The sequence below is a fragment of the Eleutherodactylus coqui genome, chromosome 1 (assembly GCF_035609145.1).
Source record: "Eleutherodactylus coqui strain aEleCoq1 chromosome 1, aEleCoq1.hap1, whole genome shotgun sequence".
Lineage (NCBI taxonomy): Eukaryota > Metazoa > Chordata > Amphibia > Anura > Eleutherodactylidae > Eleutherodactylus > Eleutherodactylus coqui.
The window spans coordinates 217,620,151-217,642,329 of NC_089837.1; the positions used below are offsets into that span (position 1 = coordinate 217,620,151).

The following is a 22,179-nucleotide window of genomic DNA, read 5'->3' on the forward strand; positions in this document are numbered from 1 at the left end:
CTGTCAAGGTGTGTGTCAAGGTTAGCATTTCGGTTTCTTTCATGCGAGTCCTTTCTTTAGCACGCTCACGTTCAACGGTATATCCCGCAGACCTGATTTTCTCTTCAGTAAGCCCCTGCTCACACATCTTTTGTTTCTTCTCTAGTTTGGACATAATCTGCCGTCGGTGCCCAAGCTCCACAGTAACATCTTCTAATTCTTGCTGAAGACTCACTTTAAATTTCTAAAATCTATCATAGGCAGCTGCTTTTTCTTCACACCATTGATTTGTAGCTTCTAATTATCTTTGTATTCCTCTTTTCTGTTCTTCCACAGAATCCAAGCACACAGGATTCTTCTCCATTGTCTTTTCCATATTTGACACCTGAGCCTGAAGTGTTGAAATCTGCTTTGACAGGTTCCTCTTAGTTTCTGCATCTTCCTCTAACTGCTTGAGAAACACATTTCTCTCATCTCGCATTGTCTTCCGATGTGCACTAAGGCCAAGCCTATGATGTGTCTCTTTTTGCACTGGTCTCTGAGACTCCTTTATATGAGCTTCCAATTCCACCTGCAGTCTGTTCACTTTCCCAGATAGCTCTGTCTGAACTCTGTCACTTTCAGTGATTTTTACTTGTCACTCTTGAAGCTGCATCTCAACTGTATTTCTCATTCAGATTCATACTTGTCTTCCAACAACACTTTCACCTCATTGGTCAGCTCAGTACACTCACTTTACACAGTCTGTTTATCTTCTTCCAAGGTTCTTTTCACCTGCTCAGCTTGCTCTAACTGTTTGGACAGTTCCCCCATAACTAGAGCATAATTCTGGTTAGGTTCCTGGATTTGAGCTTCATATTTTTCAGCTACCTCATACAAGTTTAGCTGTAACTGAGACACCAGTCACTCATGGAGTTCTTCCTGGTTTTCCCTGAAGTCCAGTATGTTTTTCAAGAGCTTTGTTTGTTTCTCTGCCTGGCTGCAAGCATCTTTCTCCATTTCCAGGCTTTCCCTGAGCTTTATTATCTGCAGCTCCCATTCACTATCTTTCTTTACTAACTGCATTTTCAACTCTGCAACTTGATTATGCAAACCTGTAGTTTGATTACGTGCATATGTAGAAATTCTTTCTAACTGACAACACGTCATCTCTAACTCTTGGGTTTTCATTTTCAGCTTCTTGCAGTCCTGTTCATACTGTGTAGATTTTTCCTCCAGACATACTCTGGAAACAGCCTTATCTCTGGCTACATTTCTGAGGTCTTGTATCTCTTCATGGGCTTTTGAAAGATTGCTTACACTTACTTGTCTAATTTCTCAACTCTTATATGCTTTGTTCACACTGAACAGTTTACTGTTCCAGCAACAACCCTAGATCAGCTTCAGTTTCAGCTACTCTTTTAAGGTGCTCATTTTCCTTTAAGACAGCTGCATTTTTCACTTTCACCTGAGCAGCTTCTTTGAGAGCATCCTCTCTTTCTCTCTGGAGTCTTTCTATCTGCTCCTCTACTAGCAGCTTTTTTCTCTTGGCCAAGTAGATACAAGTTGGCACCTTCTTTTTCCAAGTGCACTTCTTATTTTCTATTAGCAGCTTGTCTAGCTTCCTCAAGAAATTATGTGTAAGTTTGCATCAGTACAAGTCCCTCCTGACCTTTAAGCAAGCATCCCCCATGTGTCTCACTTTGGACTTCAGGGTCTACACTGACTACCTCATCTGTCTTACTAGAGGCAGACTTTTTTTTCTTTTTCTTCTTCCTTGCTCTTTTAAAACTATCTTTCCTCTCTCTCTCTAGAGGAATACTTGTGCTAACTCCCCCATGGGTGGTGGCTGTACTGCCTATAGCAACCTGTTCCCACTCTGCCTTCACTTAGGGAACAGTTATACCAATTCTAGCACATCACACAGAGAAAACATCGCCCAATCCACCACACACATTTCAGGGTAAATGAAAAGTTTTTTTCTCTGCACCATGTCTTAATCAATCCAGTCCTTAGACATCTTCTTATTAAATATCCATTCACAACGTGCAGTTTTTTCAAGTCCATACCACACAGTCTTTTGAATGGCCGCATTTTGCTCCTTTATTTGAGCACTCATTTGCACAACCAGCTGGATGAGCTCCTCCATAGCTTACTCCCCATTCGCAAAGTCAGTCTCACAACAGAAAACAAATGAAGGTCCACCAAGTTGCTTCTCAGACGTTCTCTGCTTGGACATTCGTTGCCCCCCAGGCAACCAAATATTTTGCCTCCTGGCCCTTTAAAGGCATTCAACTGAATTGCTCACAGCAGACATCCCCTTTACGCACCTCTTTTCAGCTTTGTGCGCAATTCCATGCCAGTGCATCCTCTACCATATGTAGCAAGCTTGGGTCACTCGCCTATGGCTCGCTGACCTCTTGGACTGGGAATAGGCTCCACCCCTGTAGGAAACAGCTCAGGAGACTTGGAATTCTTTAAAACTGGTGACTGCCAGCATTTATTGGTACAGCACAGCAAAACATATGTGCACAGCATACAACACAAAGTCCATAATTTAGGGTTCACAAACCCACAGGGTCACCGCCACTATCTCTGGCCGGGGTGTCTAGTGGGTGTCTTCCTCTATCAGTCGGGTGTGACGGTTCCCCAAAACTGGTCTGTGTCAGACCTCAGACTCATAGTGCTGATGGCTGTTTCTACAGCCTCTCTTTCTGGCTGGTATTCAGCATTTCTTCCTGAATGCAGCAGGAATTGACACCTTTAACCTTTTGTTTCTACCGCACCCACAGATGTTAACTCTATCTTAAGTTTTAGGATGCCCGTCTGTAGTCCTCTGCAAGCCATCCTGAGTACTGCCCTTCTACTATATATATATATATATATATATAAATAATCTTTATTTGTATAGCGTTTTATATATATATATATATATATATATATATATATATATATATATATATATACACACACATATAAAGGGAGAGAGAGAATACATGATATAGTGTGTTCCAGGAAGTCAGCTATTATCATCCAATATTCAGTATGTTAATGTAATTCCCTTAATCTTAAGCATTTAAGGGATCTCTTAGAATTCCTCTTTATAAATGATTTTCTATAGAAGATATTTTAGTAGGTCATATTGCTTGTTTATAGCAGAAGTCACTAATCATCTGAATAGGCAGACATTTCCTGTATCATTATATACTGTTTTGTAACCGGTTATTTTCCTGGAATATTGGGGCAGCGGAAAGACTTGGCAAAAATATTGTATGCAGGAGAAATAACATGTTTTCAATCTCCAGGTCATAAAGAGTCTAACATTGACTTGAAGGAATGCTGCCTTCCAATAGTTGGCACTGTGACAGTATTGTTCCAACTTCCTTATTTACATATTACCCACAGGAGCATGAATAGCCTTTTAAGTCTCCTCGCTCACTGACCATTTAAGTGCTCTCCCTAAGGAGAAAAGATAGCGTTCCTGACCCACATCACAGGCCTCTCTGAAGCAAAGGCAAAAACATACTGCACACTGATGAGGGGCAAACAACCTGAAACAGCTGTGTAAGGCTTTGAGCATCAGTTTTAGCTCTCCTTCATACCCACTTTTTTTTTAGCTTCTTTAAGTACTTGCAAAAAACCGCCATGGGTGTCAGGTGTTTTTCAGAACCTTATTCTGAAACATTTTTCATAGTGTTATTTTATCCCACTTCCTTTTGTCGGGAGGGGTAAAATCTCACTTTAGGGAGAGCATCAAGAAGGTGAATGAGGAGACTTATAAGGCCATCTATGCTCCACTGGGTAATATGCAAATAAGGATGATGGAACAATAACTCTGCAGCGCCACCTATTGAATGTCAACATTTCTTCAAATCAATGCTTGACCCATTATACAGATCTGTACAGCATAGATTGGGAATTGAAAACGAAGCCAGAATCCAAAAACAATTACCAAGAAACTTGCCAAAGGCAAGAAATAGCCTAATAGTTAGAACCTCCCAAACAGAGAACAATAAAAAATTTATATTTTATTAACATATATGCGGTCAAAGAAAGACACTTTAAAATAAAGGAATTGGTGACTGAACAAGATTTTGACTAGGTCCATAAAAGAACTAAGTGTATATTAGCTAGGCAAGCTGTAAGGGCAATCATCTTTAGCCACTAATATATTCACACAGCATGCAGTGTTCGGGAAAACAGGCAGCTAACGGGCTAGAAGTGTCAGAGATATCTCGAGCACACACACAGCATAAAGTGTTTGGGGAAACATTGTGACTGTTGGCAGCAACAGGGCACACATAGTGTGCGTTAACAGAGGTGCTATGTAGACAGCCTGGTCATAAGTTTCCAATGGGCTGCTACACTGATTGTGCATAAATCACAGTTGTGACAGAGGCTGGAATTTTCAGAAAGGTCTCCGTTAAACCACAAAATGCCTAGCTATATATAAGCATATTGCATATTAAAGCCATCCCTAAACCTAATCTAACAAACATATAACACAAGCCCTCCCAACATGTTTTGCCACAAGGCTTTATCAAGACAGCTCCGGTAGGCTATACTAAGGCAGTCTTGTCGTTTGCCCAAACAAGATTACTGCCCTTACAGCTTGCCTAGCTAATGTACACTTAGGTCTTTTATGGAACTAGTCAAGATCTTGTTCAGCTACCTATTCCTTTATTTTTAAGTGTCTTTGTCTTGTTAATAAAGTATACATTTTTGGTGTTCTGTGTTTGGGAGGGTATAACCATTAGGCTATTTCTTGCCTTTGGCAATTTCATTGGTAATTGTTTATTTAGCCAGGTTTATCCTAGGGCTGTTTCCTTTCCTTATAATTAGAATCCATATACAGACAGCTGTTTCGGGTTTTTTTCTAGTATGCCTAGTTTCTGCAATTTTTTAAATCCTATAGAGATACCTATTGGAAAAATGCCATAAAAAGACATACTCAGAGGATGCTGTGTTAAAAAATAAACACTACTAAACCTAGAAATCCCACCAACACTCCAGAAACAGAAGAAATTGTATTATAATGTGTTTTATATTGCACTATAGATTTCAAAGTAATACTTGACTGTAAATAATAAAACAATATAGTCAAAAACGCTGTTTAAAATGCTATGACAAATAGCATTAAAAATGCTGCAACACACTGACCTTATTCATACGAGCCTCACTATCTGAAGCTTTGGTATCCAATGTATTCATTCAGATGAGTGAGTGATTCTTAACTGCGTAAAATATCACGCCGGGATTAATAGGACATCAGCGACTGATTTTATATGCAGCTGGAAAAGATAGGTCTTACCCTATCTTTCGGCCAATGTACTCTGGCAGCTGTCATAGACTCCTGTGGGAGTTGCAAAAAAAGGGAGGTGGATGGAGTTTAGCATCGGCCAGCTCTGCGAAAACATTATGGCTGGCTCTAGTTAACCCTTAGAAGTTTACCGTGCTGCGGCATATATACACCGCAGCCAATCGTGTGAATGGAAAGGAAAATGCAAATTTTGACTGTGAGTTGATCACAGCTTTCTCACATTCACACGTTTTCGGATGCAATGTGGCCAGCGTGAAAACGCTACACTCATGTGAAAGAGGCCTTAATTTGAAATGCACTGGTAAGATGTGCTAAACTTCTTAATAGGTGTGTGATTCTTAATAAATGTAATGCCTCTGTGGCTGCCCATTCATTAGAAAATGAAATCTATGTAAGCGACAAGCTGGTGAGAGTCATATTATGATTTGTAGCAATTTTTGAAATAAATTATATTAAAGCCCTTTTTGCTAAACCACAATCACAATTGTGAAAAGTGTCTAGAGTGGCATAGAATAAAAAAGTCCCAAATTTCGGCGTAGTATGGGCATGCTCCAAAATGTAACTGATTACTTCCCCTTCTGTGTGTGAAAGCAGCTCTGGTGTGACCAGCTCAATAGACACTGCAGTTGTAATATCCGCTGTGATGTATTGGCATTTCAGCAGTATGAAATAATAATGTTTAAAGATCTAGATTTTTCTAGATTTATAAAAATATACATAAGACAGCAAAATAGTTAACCGATTAAGTAGCCAAAAGATGCATAAGCAGTAAATCTACTTCTGCATAAATCACCACAGAATTTCCTTTTCATTATATTTCTGCACACAGAATTGCCATTATCATGATTAATGGTATACTTAGTGCTAAATTAAGACAGAATTCTTTGGGGAAATGTTTTGACATCTAGGATAAAGCCTAATGAAGTTCATTATCATCAACGTTATTACAACAAATACCCAATAAATTAAACATGAAAGGACACTTGAGAAAACGTATTATTTTTCTACACCAGTAAAATCTTGATCGCGAGTTGGTAATGTGCAATAAAGAGTGCTAAAATTTCAGACCATGTGATGGCATTTATATTTTACCAATAAGAACAGAACACATCAATAACATATTAAGCAGATAACATCAGTCAGGATATTATGGAATTGGTTATGTGTCACATTTAACGCTTAGTAATCGTAGTAAACAATGCTCATCCAAACCGGCAATTACATTCATGAGTCATGCTTGACAATATGTTAGAAGACACTGTAATCTCACTACAAATAACCTATGAAATATACAGAATTTCTAATCACTGCTTAATTACACTATATGCCATGGGACCATTAGCCACATCTCCATCTTCATCCATCTATTTCATATTGAAGAATGTAATATTGTATGCAAGATCAATTTAAGCAGGGAAGTTGGGAACAATTGCATTGATAGAGTTTTCCCTAAATATACTGTATTTATGAATCACACAATTGATTATACAAGATTGATAGTCTCCAGTGAGGACTAAATGGAAAGCTTGTATGCATTATGAAGAATCTCTTTTATTGCTGCTCAACTATTATACAATGCAGGGCTATTATGTATCATTAGATTTCATTTAGAATAAATGGCTATTGCTTGATTATACATATTCTGTGAAATACCGAGTTTTACTATCAATCATCTTCATCATGTACTTATTTGCTAGTGAAACCTCCCTAGGGGTATTATTTCTACCTATTTTATGTTTTATTGTATATCTTGATGTTGATTTTATTATTATGACCATGTTTCTTATGTGATTTATATGTTATTAAGCCTAAAGGCCCATTTAGACGGGACGAGTGCAACTTAAATGATGGACAACGAGCTGATCACTGATCGCTTAGTGTAAATAGCAGCTGTTCAGTACTGAACAGCTGCTATGTTGAGACAATGGAGAGGGGTGTGGGAGTGCGAGGAGAGAAATCTCCAGCCGCCCTACTGTGAGCAAGTGATACTAGCTCCTGTGCAGGTACTCGGGAGCTAGTATGTACAGGGAAGGGTGTCGGGCAATGTTTGCCTGATATTCGTCCCATATAAACGGGCCTTTAGTTGACTGGTTGTGGTGACTCCCGATTGATGTAAATTCAATTAGTTGGAATGGTGATTGGAGGTGTAGCCCTGGGTGCCTTGTTCAGTGGGAGGCAGCTGGTAAACTCTAGGCCTTGTCAATAAAGAATTATGTGCCTACTTACCAATCGTGGGGTTGTGGGGAATGCCACACTTTGACATTTCGATGGGCAGAAACATAAGAGAAAGTATAAGTTGCTGTCTTTGCACCTAAAAGTAATTGAATGTGGTTGGAGAAGGTTACCCTGCAGTAGCGAGTCCATAGAGCTGTAACACTCTGAGTTAGTAAAGTAGATTGTAGCGCAACAGGGTTCTGCATATAAAGCTGAGCTTGGAAATCAGAAGGCCACTGAAACCACTGAGTGAGGTGGAAACCACAAGAAATAGTCAGAAGAGACAGAAAAAGGGACAGATAAAAACACCGAACCTACAGCCTCCTGTGAGTGCAAAAATTCACCACTGCCACAAAAAAACGCATGGAAAATATAGAGAAAGCCACAAAACACAGACTTTAGAATATTTTTCTCACTTCTTTACTGACTTTCACCTCACATGAGGATTTTTGTACCCCAAAAAACGGAAGCAAAAATACAACAAAAAACAGCATTTTCTTTAAAAAACACTGGGGCTTATTTACTAATACTGTCTAAAAGTTAGGTGCAAATTTAGACTAGACAATCTTAAAATGCACCAGCTTAATTACAGAAGCTTTGATGAATGACTAATATGTCGAATTTTAGGACTGTTTAGTCTAGGTTTAGACCATCCATTAGCTGAATTTTATTTACTGCAAAATGTTGCACCCCTCTTTTGGACAAGTCTGTAAAATTGTCCAAAAGCGTCCAAAAACACAAAATTTGCACCAGAAAACTGTCATATTTTGAATTGTACATAAACCCTCCTGTGTGAAAGACCACACTAAGGGCTCTTTCCCACGAGCACATATTGGCCAGACGATATGCGCTGTGTTCTGATGCATTGAATTCTAATGCACCAGATCACATGGCCATATTCGTGAGACGTAAAAGCGCTTGGCCAGCCCAATATAGCTCCGGGCGTTTTTACTTCGGGCCCAAAAGATAGCCCTGGAACTATCTTTTGGGCCGGAATACGTCGGGAGCCCATGGCAGCGGCCGTAGGTGGGAGGGAGTTTAGCAGCATGGCTGCTAAACTCCCTCCCTCTGCTCTCCCCCCCCCCCCCTGTGCAGGCTCACCTCTTCTCTCCGCTCGTTCTGTACAGCGTGAAGGGGCAGGGGCAGAGCTAAGTGCCGATCCGCCCTGCCTCCTCCTATTGATGGCTATGGAAAAGGGGCAGGACGTAGGTGGAGCTAAGCTCTCGCCCTCTCTACACCCCTTGTCCACTGCCATCAATTGGAGGAGGCGGGGCAGAGCAGCGCTTAGCTCTGCCCCCACCCTGCCCCTCCCTTTGCAAAGAACAAGCAGGGAGGAGACGAGAAGTAAGCCTGCGATTTGGAGGGAGAGGAAATGGGCGATGGCCTCGTGAGCTCGGCGCATATGCGCCGGACCTCAGGCCGTCAAAACAGGTGCACAAGCGTTTGATTTGTGCGCCTATTCACCAGATTTTTCTCTCCCAATATAGCGTATATCAGCCGGCCGTGAAAATGGCGGCCGATTAGCGTTCGTGGGAATAAAGCTTAAGGGTCTTTTTACTCATGGCAGATTTGCTGCAGATTTTTTGCAGTTTTCTGCAGCAGAAAGTCTGCAGTATATCGGTACTAAATGATGCGGATTTTGATATGTATGTTATTGCTGATTCATTGCAAGTTTCACCTCCTTATTCACAGCTCATTCACACAAGGGAAAATAAATCACAACTATTAGAACCAATGGTTTCCTATGGCCGCAAGAGAAAAGTCGCCCATGTAAATACACCCATTTAAAATAATAGGTTATTTTTATGTGAGATTTCTGCATATCTTGCAACGGCCAGAAATTGTTGGTGAAAATGACCTGTGTAAATACGCCCTTATCCTGCATATAAGGCCAGCATGCTGGTCAATTGCTTAGGGAGCCCATCCTCAAGGGTCCCCATACAATTTGAGGCTTGACTGGAATTACCAATGCGCCAATGTACAGACAGGTTGCAGCACCCTCCCTGACCAGTAGTATAGTAATAGGGGTCACAATTGTGCTGCTCATAAGCAAGCAGGGCCCAAGGACCCACCTCATTACTAACATAAATCTACAAATGGCAAACAATGTGCTGCCTTCTTTCTGTCACTGCAGACGGCCTCTGAGTTGTCGTTTGTTGAAAATCAATGTATGTTGGTTATATTTAATCATTGTATGGTGGTAATATTTAGTCCTGCTATTTGATAACTAGAAGTAATTTTTTTTTTTTTTTTTTTAACTCTATCAACACTCCTGGAATTACTACAGTTCAGCATTGCACCACTCTGCATCCTGACTTCTGAATATCTAGAATATAACTGTGTTGTTAATGCAGTAATTCAGTATTTGGGGCCCCATTTCTAATTTCGCCCAGTGCTACACTTTCTCTATAACCGCCTCTGCCTGCATAGACAAGCTGTAAAGTGCTGTTTTGGACTTCTGATAAATTACTGTTGCTTCTAGTGTCTGCAGTGCAGCAGAAGTATGTAGCCTTTCCTTATGCAGTTTCATTCTTAGGCATATAACTTACGCAAGTAATGTTGCATACCATTAAAATATAACTAATCACATATACAAAGAAAAAGTACAATATCCTTCTCTTTATATAAAAAGACAAGGTTCTCAAGCTGATACAAAGCTGCTCTCCTCTTTGGATGGGACATTACTATGCAAAGCTAAATCTGGATACCTTAACATTTTATACTGGCTGCCTTATCACTGAGGTGGAAATACCTGGAATTCTAGATAATATAGTAGAAGATGGTTTTGGCATTCATTTTGATTTTAGAATTAAGTGGCATAAATCTTTGGATTCACACTATGCGCAGCAGAGCAAATGTACTTCCAAAATGACTTCTAAGATATACTAGAAAAAAGAATTTTAGATTTCACATTTAAAAATACCCTCGTATTCTAGCTATGTTTTGACATATCATAGATACACTATGGGGTGCAAGAACTAAGGTTATTCTTATAGGCTTATATTTTTGGTTTGGACGCCTTTTTTAATATTTGCTGTGCACCGTTTCCTGTGGAAAAGACCTTGTCACTATTGAGTCTTTAAATATTAGAAGTCCAGTAATGGCTTGTTTTTTACGTTACCTAATCCCCGGAGGTGCATATCATCTGAACCTTGTGATTTGCCTACTTTCATCTTTTTACAGCTGTACTGCATTTATTTCAGGGTTACAGTGGCAACATTTAATGGAGAGTTTACTTTATCCTTCGGCATTTCATCTGACATTTTATTTTCCTCTGTAAATATAGTAGAGCTAAAATTTTCCATAACTTTGCTTTCTTCTCCTTTATTCCTCATTCATTACCGTTTAAAGGGTCAATACTTTTAGTTGAAATAATTTTACTATTTATATATGTGAGTAACATTGTAGGGTTTGCTTTACTTTCTTAGCCAATGAGATTCTCTCTGTTCAGATTTGCTGCTTTTTGTTGCATAATTTGTTATTTACTCATAGTTTTAGTGCTTTTTTGCTGCCTTCCTGTAATAGTTATTTAGCCCTTACTGAAGTAAATAGGAATCTTGGCTTTAGAAATAAGACCAGGATTGTGGCTCTAGCCACAAACTAGTCTGAGCTAGAGCTATTTCAAACAGGAGCATAATACACTTGCAGCTCTCACTTCAGCCTATATGGCAAGCAGAAGGAGATGGGGCAGTAGAGGATGTAATGGCAGTGTGGAAGGCAATGAAGAAGAACTATTATCCTTCCTCTGACTCTGTATGGCTTCAAATAACTCAAAGAGAAGGGAAAGATAAACAGTTGCTCGGCTAATGACTCCTCTCTGCCATATCAGACTGCGGACTGACTCCATGAGCTGAACATTTACCATAGTCTGGACTGTGTTCTCAAAAAAGTTGCCCTAAACACTCCCCTTACAGACATGGACACAGACACACAGATATACAAACATAAATGAAGTTTATATGTTTTTACATTGTCCCTATTCTGTCCACACCTGGTCTTCAGCGTAAAATTTACTGTCTATTTTTCTAGTGATACCTCTTATGTACTATAGTCATGAGAGACTGTCTCAATTATTTCTGATGGATGGAACAAATGTGTGTCAAAAAAATCTGTATTACTTAACATATAAGATTACATTTATTTCATTGATTAAGGCTAGAGTACAGATAGGAGGATGGTAAAGTCTGTAACTATGTAATCCAAAATTTACAGCAATTTGTGTACAAAAATTGGCTGTCACATTCTGGCACTTTTGACATTTTTGCTACACATGCATATGTGAATGTAGATATGTGATATGTATGCAATTTTGCTAAAAATTACAGTTTTTTTGGAAAGTTGAGAAAATGTGGTTATGTGTATAAATTATTAAGCTACATTTTTATATATGGTTATGTATACTGTAAATTTTGGTAGAATAGTAGCCTTTTGCAGTAGAGGTACTCCAAGCCTTTCTGCTATTTCAGGCGAACAGTAAAATGGAGCTCCTACCTGCATGATAGGGTGGATGTGGGGATGGGGGACCATTAGACGGAAAAAACGCTATCATTTTTCAGTTCCAACTTTGCTAAAAGTTTAGTGCAGCACAAACCACAACTGAGCTTTTAGCAAAGTTCTACTTAAAACAGGGTTCTACTGGTTCAGTTTGCTCATCTGTAATCCTGAACACTGGTATATAACACTGTCTAACAGCCATACAAGCATCTTGGGCAGTGGTATACACCAGTCTCATAGGTTTCAGTGAACTTTTGGTTCAGTTAGAACTAATTGGACCGAACCAAACATTTTTTTAAAAAATTTGGTGAACCAGCGGAACTAAACTTTTCAAAAGTTCCCTCATCAATATTTTAGAAATCTAACAACACGCACAATAGTGACTGCGCCAAGAGGTAAATACTGCCACAGAACAAGTGGAAACAACCAGCCCCTCCAGATGTAGAAAGTTGCCATCACGAATATTGTATAATCATAACAGTTCAGAGCAGTAACAACAAAAAATAATCCAGAGCAGCTCTGGCCAGTTTTGTCCGAGTTCCTGAACACGATTGTTCCAAAATTATTGGGTAGAAGCGGCATGCGTCATCATCATCAGATACCCACATGGGATGGGACCATGAGAAAGCTACCAGACAGGGCTACTTTTGATGGCAGAGCTAAAAGTTTCTAATAGGCCCCCTGCTACCATGACAGTCATAGACACCTTATAATTGTATTGCAAAGGGGACAATGGTGCGACAGAGGGAACCTCCTCCCCCTTTCTAAACTCTAAAGCCCCATTTACACACATAGATGATCACTCAAAATTAATCAGAAACTGACAGTTTTGAGCGATCACTTTCCAATAGTTACTAACGGGCTAAATTAGCTTAATTTGCATATATTTAGAGAACAGGGTCATCTGCTTTCTAAATAAATAGCTATTGTTCTCCAGGAAGACATCAGCTGGAAACTTAACATGAGGTCCTTCTTATCAGGGACGACAGATTTTAAGCTGAGCTGAACTCAGCACTGGATGAAAAGTCAATGGTAGGTGCACGATGGGTACACCTTTACACACAATGATTATAGCTCAAAAGATGTCTTTTGAGCGAATTTTGAGCAATAATTGTTGCGTGTAAAAGGGCCTTTACAGTAAATGCCATTCTTATAAAAGGGTTAATTAGAGATACCTCTAATCACTGTTAGCTGTAGTACTGCTGATAGCATTGTAAATGTAAAGCAGGTGGTGAATGGTAATATGGCACAGCAGTGATAAACAGAGGTGGAGGCAGAACATTTCTTTTTTTATATAAAAATCAACTTTTTATATAAAACTGGATGGGAATGTTTTCATTCCATCGAAGGGTTTTTTCTACTTTAAAGGTTACATGTTAACTTCAACCAATCTCACAATAATGCTATTTCTCACAAAATATAACATTTTCAGAATGGCAAGGCACTAAAAACACACTAGCAGCAATACATCTCCGTCTTTGGTCTTCATACTATCATCATCATATTTTCAAAGGTCTGCAACATAACATTATGCTTGTGGCCTCACGCACCACAGGTGCCAGAGTCTGCACCTAATACAAACTGTCTCTTACTCATTGATCATCCATAACACTGCTTCCTTTATATCAGGAGGCCCACAGCACAGTCTAACATCATGGCCTCAAGACATTGTAGGTGCCGTACGCACAAAATTCAAACTATTTCACATTTATACGCAAATTCGTAACTCCATCTACTCAAGGACTTCACGCGTAAGGGGCATCAAATACAGCTATTCTAACTGTGGTATATCTCTTCCATATCACAGCTTCTTTATGCGTGTAGAGCCTCTATGAAGTGCCCCGCCAGACTGGTACAAACATTTACATAGCCAGAATTCAACTCACCCTGGTGAGTAACCCCTGTATTACTAGTACACATATCAACATAATTACCCTATAGCATACACAAAGCTAGTAGTCAGTTCATCCCCACATGACTAGTATAATCATCACCTAGTCATGAAGAATTTGTTAATCAGTAGCAGCCTTACCACTAAAAGTCGGCTACCTGACAGCTCCTTGAAAAGACTGCAGTTGGGTTAAGACACCTAGCACCAGTCATGCCAACACATTTCCTATCTCACAATTTTTGGAAAACCTCCTTAAGCCTTTTAACCTCCTCATTGTTTCTTTGTTAAAGATCAAAGCACTCAATTCAAATGGCTAAATAACTGTAAGCAGCCAGTATATCCATCCAAATAGAACTTACTTTATGAAAAAATTTAACTGCATAGATGTTAATAGATTTTAAGAAACTGTTAGAAACAAAACAAACAGCAACAAATATTTGATGCTCAACTCTCATATATAGTAGTCAGGAAGGTGATACCATAGGCTGATACAGTCTGTGTATATACATGCACACACACACACATATATATATATGTATATATATATATATATATATATATATATATATATATATATATATATATATTCTCCTTCTACTTTGTTTCACAGCGTGTCCATTACATGAATATAAATGATTTGTCTATATGAAAAACAGCACCATTTTATTCAGCAGTGATGTTTCGGGTAATGACCCTTGCCTCTGCCCTCAGTGTGAGATTGCTTTATAGCATTCTTAAATAAGGTTTCAGCATTAGTTCCCTGGAGTTCATTCCAAACATGAATGTTTCATTATTGTCAACTTTCAGGAAATGTCTGTCAACTCCTCTACTTTGTGCACATTTTATACTCTTAGACATCTGTCATGGCAAATCTACCATTTTTCCTATCTTATATGTAAGGTATCTATTTCTTCACATTTTGACATTTCTCTAGATAATTAATAGGTGCTAGACTATTTTTGTAAAAGTGATCTAGATAATCAGGGATTAAATAGCAGTAGTAGCAACTTACACTTTTAGTAAAACACCAAATGATACACAATGCCAACAACAATCAACAATCTGCTGTATTTTGTTTTCCATTTGCCACAATATATACAGAATTTTCTATTTATGTTTTTGACACATTTAGGCTACTGAGAGGAATTCAAAATATGTGTTTTCTAAATGTTCAAATGAGCTATAAATACATTTTATAGAACTGGTAAGATATGAATTCATTTTATTGTTGAAAGTGTTAAAGCGGGTAGAAGGAAAAAAACATTAGACTGCCATCCAGTGCCATCCATAAATATAAAGAGCATATTCAACCAGAACATATTTATTAACTTTGCATATCCTAATATCTTTTATTTCCACCTTATCATTTATAATTAAGTATAAATAATCTTTGTAAAGAAAGGAAGCAGCCCTAGCATATTCCTGGCTACATAAACAATTTCCCAAAAATTGCCAAAGGCTTAAATAAGGCCTAATGGTTATACCCTCCCCAAAAAGAATGATATAGAATGATATATTTTATTGACATAAATGTGCTCAAAACCAACAAAGAAGTATAAATAATCTGGTCAACATGTTGATTCTGGAACATTCTATTTTTTTTTTACTATAATGCAACAGAATTTATTAAAGTGAAGCTCTACTTTACTTGAAAGAGAGAGAAAATAACTTGAATGTTTTTAGTGACCGTGACCAGACTGCAGCTCCACTGTATGTGCAGCAAGGCACAAATGATACTAAAATCCTGCTAGTGAATAAGGAAGAAGGCAACTGAGCTTTAGGGCATAAACGGATGGATGTGTTTTAGTCCCATTATGTGGCCATAAAAATGTTGTTTCCACTATCAGGATTCTAGTACGCGTGAGAAAAGATAGGACTTGCCCCATCTTTCTTGCATGTAGTTAATACTACGTGCAAGAAAGATAGGGCAGGACCTATCTTCCCGCTTTTTTTCTCAAACTCGTGCACAATAGCACAGAGTTTTAATAGTCCAAAAAAGAAAACCCTTGTACATGTGTTAATATGCTCCATATCGGCCAATGTATTAGCCTATGCACCCATGTGTTTTTGCCCTTAAAGAGAAAAATGTTACCATGCAGCACGGGGGCCCTCGGTCACCCATGTGTTTTTGCCCTTAAAGAGAAAAATGTTACCATGCAGCACGGGGGCCCTCGGTCAGCACGCGCCGCTCCGGCTTCAGCTCCGGCGTCTTGGAGCTGTGACGACAGGGCTCTCCCGGCGTTGTGGGGCGGCCGGTGTGCGGCGGCGCGGGCGGGTCCGCCCGTAGGGCGCCGCCCGCACCCCTTCCTCTCTCTTGTACTGTGAGTGGGGGGGTTGGCTCCTCCCACTCTCCTCCCCTGGGTGGAGTCTCACAGTTATAAGGCTGGCAGTGACCTGAGCTCACTGCCAGTTATTGGTTCTGCCAGCTTCTAGTTAGTCTATCTACAGCTAGTCTCAGCCAGCTCCTAGTTTGCTAGTCAGCTTCCTCCAGCTTGCCTGTAGCTCAGTTTTTGTTCTGTTGGTCATTCCATCTGCCTTTGCTGTCGGCACTCTGTCCCCCATCAGTTAGTTCCAGCTAGGCAGTCGCCAGGTCCCTGGCCACAGTAGGGACCGCTGCCCAGTTGACCGCCTGGGGTTAGCCAGGTCGAGGCAAGTAGGCAGGGACAGTGGGGTGCGGGTAGATCAGGGCACCCCATCTCGTGCTCGGGGGTCAGAGTGCCATAACAGAAAGCTTTGTGATGTTTTTATTTTTCATTGGCTGTATATGAAACTTTATTGCTATGGGTGAAACTTAAATGCGCTCTGAAAAACAGAAACATCTCAAATGTAAACTGACATTTAATTGGTGAGCATGAATTTGATATTCTGTTTGTTAGTAGGAGAATTGACCTACTAATGAGCGCAATAATGGGAAGTCTCAATTTCAATATATGGGAAGTGTAATTTCAATATATTTCGTTTTCACTAGCACAAAAAATACTTTCTTCTTTGATCATACAGGGAAAAGATTTCTAATAAGTGAAGTAAAACAGAACAATACCAAAAAAGCAAAAGGCGAATACAGTTACCATAACGTTTTGTCTCTTAAAATGATATTGATCAGTTTATATATGCTGTCAAATGTTAGTGGTCGGATTCACATTTTATGTTAAGTCTTCCAATCCATACTTATTTTTGGTAACAGATTAAATTACATGGAGTTATGCTTTTTTTCAATCTTCTCATGTTACCATGTCACAGTTCATCTAGAACATATATGAACAATAAACCTTCCCATTTTTCTCTAAGAAAAATAATTATAGATAAGAGTGAGAGTTCATTTTGCTTGAAATATGGAAAATTCAAAGGTATGGTCAATTCCAATTGAAAGTCAAGTACAAGCACGCATTTCCCAAAATTATTTTAAGCAAAACTTGGCCAAAGGCCATGTTTTCAGTTTCTTTTTTTTTATTGTGGAAGTAGTAAATAAAATATCCTTTTATTTTAAAGAACAAAGGTAAGCTTTACAATTTATGTGTGGAAAAGGCTACAACACTAGCTAGATCATCTAAAGCCGTATTATGAGTTCTTCAGAATTTTTTTTCAGCAGAAAAACATGTTAAAGTTGCCGTGATAAAATCCAGCACAAATCTTCATAAAACCAGGATTTATTGAAGATTTTTAAAAGTTCATACATGTATAACCACTTACATTTGTAGCTTACAAAGCCTCTACTTACTGCATTGCATGACTTTTGCCCATTAAGACATTGTGAAATATCCTCTCGCTCTTGAGAAGATGAGCAGGAAATGTGATTAATTACCCTATTACCTAAGTGAATATTGCAGTAGACATTATGTGGTTTTCTTTCTAAAAAGAGAATACAAAGTTTTGATATTTTTCCTGTTTTAAAGGGAACTTATCACGTACTTTAGTATAATGTAGTGTCTGACATGCTGATTTCAGCAGTCTGTCTCTTAGGGCTTAACCCTTTCCAATCCAGTTTGTATCCTGGTTTTCCTAGGGGGCTTACTCTTTTTCTGCCGTTATACAATGGCGCTATCTGCTGGCTTAAGCCAGTACTGCATGAGGTGACACGTTGGATAGGCTCCGACAGCAGAGAGGCTGGCAATATACAGTTAGAGAACCCCGACGGATGTCTTCCAACATCGAAGCTGTACAGCCTTAAATCATAATGTCTTCAGACGTCAGACAATGGATTGGAAAGGGTTAAAGAGACAAACGTGTTAGCACATGTTTTTGCGAGAATTAAGCTCACGCCCTTAAAAAATGACTAATAAAATCCATTGATTTCAATGGGTTCATTCTCATGAGCGTATTTCTTGCCCGCAATTCCTGCAAGAAAAGATAGGATCTGCCCTATCTTTCTGATTTTATGCAGCAAGCTGCCATAGGAGCCTATGACAGATTGAAAAAGACAAGGGAAAGGCTGTGACACTGCGGACAACGTAGGGAAAAGTAGACAGCTTGCCCTTATTAGGCTTTAAATAGCCATTCAATTCCACAGTAAGGGAGTGTCATGCATGTGAACTGGCACTGTGAGCATTGAAATTACAATACTATGCCCACACATGCATAACAGCTTGATTATTGCCATATCCACACCTTGTTCATGCACAAATACACTCCGTTCCAGCAAGCGTATTTTTACATGCGTTCGTATGTCGAAGCCTTTATGGTGTAAAGTACAGCCGTGTTTAAGAACTTACAACTTGTTCCTGTAGCTCCTGGCAAAAGATGACTCAAACTTATTCATAAAATGTTCTTGCTCTCAATAAGCAAAACATTTTTTTCTACTGGCTACCATAGTACCAGACTTTTTTCTTTTAACTTATTCATAAGGTACTGTTAGCTCCCCCCATGTGTAGAGTGTGAGATTTTTCTCAATATGCTGTGCAATCCTGAGAAAACTGTCGATCGTGGCACCTGGGCAGGTCCAGTGGCACCTCATCTATAAGTGTGAGTCATCTCTCATCCAGGAACTGCAGGAGCAACCTATAAGTTCTTAAAAACAGCTTCACTTTACCCCAAAAGTGACATTCTGCTGAAATCAGCGTGTTAGTCACTACTTTATGCTCCTCTCACTGACAGCAGCATAATGTGCCTGACAGGTTTCCTTTAAATGACAATAATCTATAGACATGTATTACATCATCTTATTATAAATGACAGGAAATTAAGTCTGATGTAGATATTTGAGGTGACACATTATAACAAAAGTATAGTCATATTTTTAATATGATGTTCAGTGTTAATGTATCAAACATATGATGCATTTTCTAATTAAAGTGTTAATTCATAAGTGGTTTAATTGATATAGAAAGATAAATAGATGTGATAGATAGATAGATAGATAGATAGATAGATAGATAGATAGACAGATACAAAATTGAGTTGCAGCCTATTTTACTTTGAAAGTTATTCTCAACTGATGAGAAAAGATTTGTGGAGGAATTATTTAGGTCTTTTAATGTCTATCCATTCATTCTAGAAAGTATTGTATTCCCAGATTTATGCTTCACAAGATGAACACTCATCCTGATGATATATTACTTCATTTACTTGTAATTAAATTCTCCCAATTGAGTGATCGCTTAAATGTATCTAGAGAAGTGAGTAATCATTGGTACTAACAGAAATGCTTACTCTTAAAAGATAATTCTAGTTACAATTTACTTAGAGAATACAGTACAGATGAGTGCCAAGTTAAGATTCTTTCTTATATTGAGAAAGTATATTGTTAAATGTTAAACAGTATTCATTTACTGCCATTATTACATCTACAGTAGCATTGGTTACATAGTTGTCCTATATGTACAGATTTGCCCCTTTTTTTCCACAATGAGGGTCAAGCATATAGCAGACTGTATTATAATTGCGTGAAAATATTGACCCGCTTGCAGGATCTTTTTACTACTGGTACGTGGTAAGAATCATGTAATGGTTTCTTCTCCACAGCAGTGTGTGCCATATTATCAGGGCACAGGAGATCGTTGTGTAGGCATTTAAATAATGGCATGTCACACCTGAAGTTATTCCATACAAGTGTGAAAAAGCCTCATATGTAAATGGGCCACAAAGAACTTTGCTTACCCTTTCTGTAACAGGCATACATGTCAGCAAAAGTGGCACAGGAGCTTAATAAATATAATGTTCAGTTTGAACGTCACGTTTTAAGTCTATTTATGACATTAAACTGGAGTTAATACACTGCAAAATCTGTCATATTTATTACAATTTATTAATTTCTGCTTAGTGATGGAAGAGCAGTATGTAAATTGATTATGAAGTGGCGTTACCTCCTGTGACAGCTCGGGAATACCCACATCTGTATAAGTTTTGAGGTGTTATCTTGTAAATGAGTGGCCAACTTGCTCCATGGCAAGGTGAGGTGAATCAGAGTTTGAACGAGGTATAATCGTGGATGCCAGAGGAGTGAGGCTTTCCATTTCTGAAGTTGTTTGGGCATTTAACATTCCTACAATAAGGTGTACCAGGAATACATCATTGAAGGCATTACCACTCACAGTGGACAGCACTGTGGCCACCCACATGTGTGTAATGATCATGAGTAATGGTGCCTGGCTAGAATTTTTCATGCGAACAGACAAGCAATTCTAGCAGAAATCACATCCAATACTAGAGGCCCCACACACATATCCTGCAGGTTAAGGCAGCATTCATTCATTTCCATGGGATATGGAAGCAGAAGACCCACCACAGTGCTTATGTTAACACCACAACACCGGACAGACACAGCACCCTCACCTGGGCTTGTGAGGTTGCTAACTGGACGCTAAAGGACTGGCAACATGTGGCACGGTTCAATAAGTCCCAATAAATTGTTTTGGACTGGCTGTTGGGATCCTTTGTAGCAAAACCCCCATGAAGCCATGGATACCAGTTGTCAGCAAGACTGGTGATGGTGGTTCTATACTGGTGTGGGGTGTGCTCTCATTGCAAGGGGTGAGTTAACTGGTCTGCCAACACACGTCACTGATCAATGTCCTTTACATTTTACTGCCTTATGAATATTTTTAGCCCTTTATAGACTTAATGTAGCCCCACAATGATTTTATATTCCATCAGGAGCATGCACAATGCCATCGGACCCAAGTTGTCAACAATTGGTTCGAGAGGCATTCTGAGGTGTTCCTACAAACAAAGTGGCCTGTACATTCAGCTGACATGAGTGCAATCCAGCATTTATGGTATGTGGTGAACAGGCCCCTTAGCACACGAGATCCTGCACATACAAATATCACAGAACTGTGGGTGGCTATCCAGATGGCATGGCTCAACATACCTACAGACGTCTTCCATCTATTGGTGGAATCAAGTCCACATAGAGTTTTTATAGTTAAACAGGCTAGAGGAGGTCCTATATGATATTAGTATCCGTCCCATGACCTTTGGCATGTTGGTGTATATACAGTATGTAGTTGGGGTGTGTCACTATTTTCCTTTGTAAACTCATTGATTCAGCAACAAGAGAAATTTACTGAAATAATGACATCATTTGATTCACCAGATTCTGGATTTATAAAGAATAAGAGTTATTTGCGTTTCAAAAATAAAAATCTACTAATCAATAAAAATGGTAGAATGGACTCACCACATTTTTGCAGCAAATAAAAGTGATTTGCATTTTGCAGAATGATTGAAGTTCAATATTTCTAAAATTCTGTCCTGTATAATTGGCTTTTAAAGATTATAATTTTGTAGCTAAAATTGTACGCCTAAATTCAGTATTCTGGTAGTGGGTTCTCACTAAGGTTAGTGGAAATTGACTGGTGCTCTCTAATGTAAAGAACAAGAATGTGAATTAGTAGATATCATACAGAGGCATAATTAGCTTAAAGAGAATAGTAGATCAGTGGAGATCTGCCTCCCAGGATCCTCTCTGAGTAACTGTTAACCAGGGCAGTGCACTCGTGTACGATGCTGATTTCTGCAGGAAACAGACAGTTCCATTCCCACTACAGTGTCCAGGATTGGCACTACAGGCAAAGTTTGCACTAAAGTGTATGGGAATTTAGTCTGCAATAACAAACCCCCTGTGATGGGAACAGAGCTCTCTGCTTCCTGCAGAAATCAGCCCCATGCATGAGTGCACCAGCCTGGTGAGCAGCTAATCAAAGAGGGTCCCAACGAACTAACCCCCACAATTTATTATTGGTGGCCCGCCCTAAGGATAGACAATCAATACATTACAAATGGACAACCGCTTTAAATAATACTTTCTTAAAAATTCGAAATACCACAAAGCAGTGGTTATATAATAGCACAATGTCATACAGAT

General features: G+C 39.0%; 1 protein-coding gene across 7 annotated transcripts in view; it reads left to right on the forward strand.

The window, feature by feature from the left end:
• Positions 1–22,179, forward strand: part of LAMA2 (laminin subunit alpha 2) — an 834,596-nt gene that overhangs the window by 351,705 nt on the left and 460,712 nt on the right. The gene's annotated exons all lie outside the window — the stretch shown is intronic.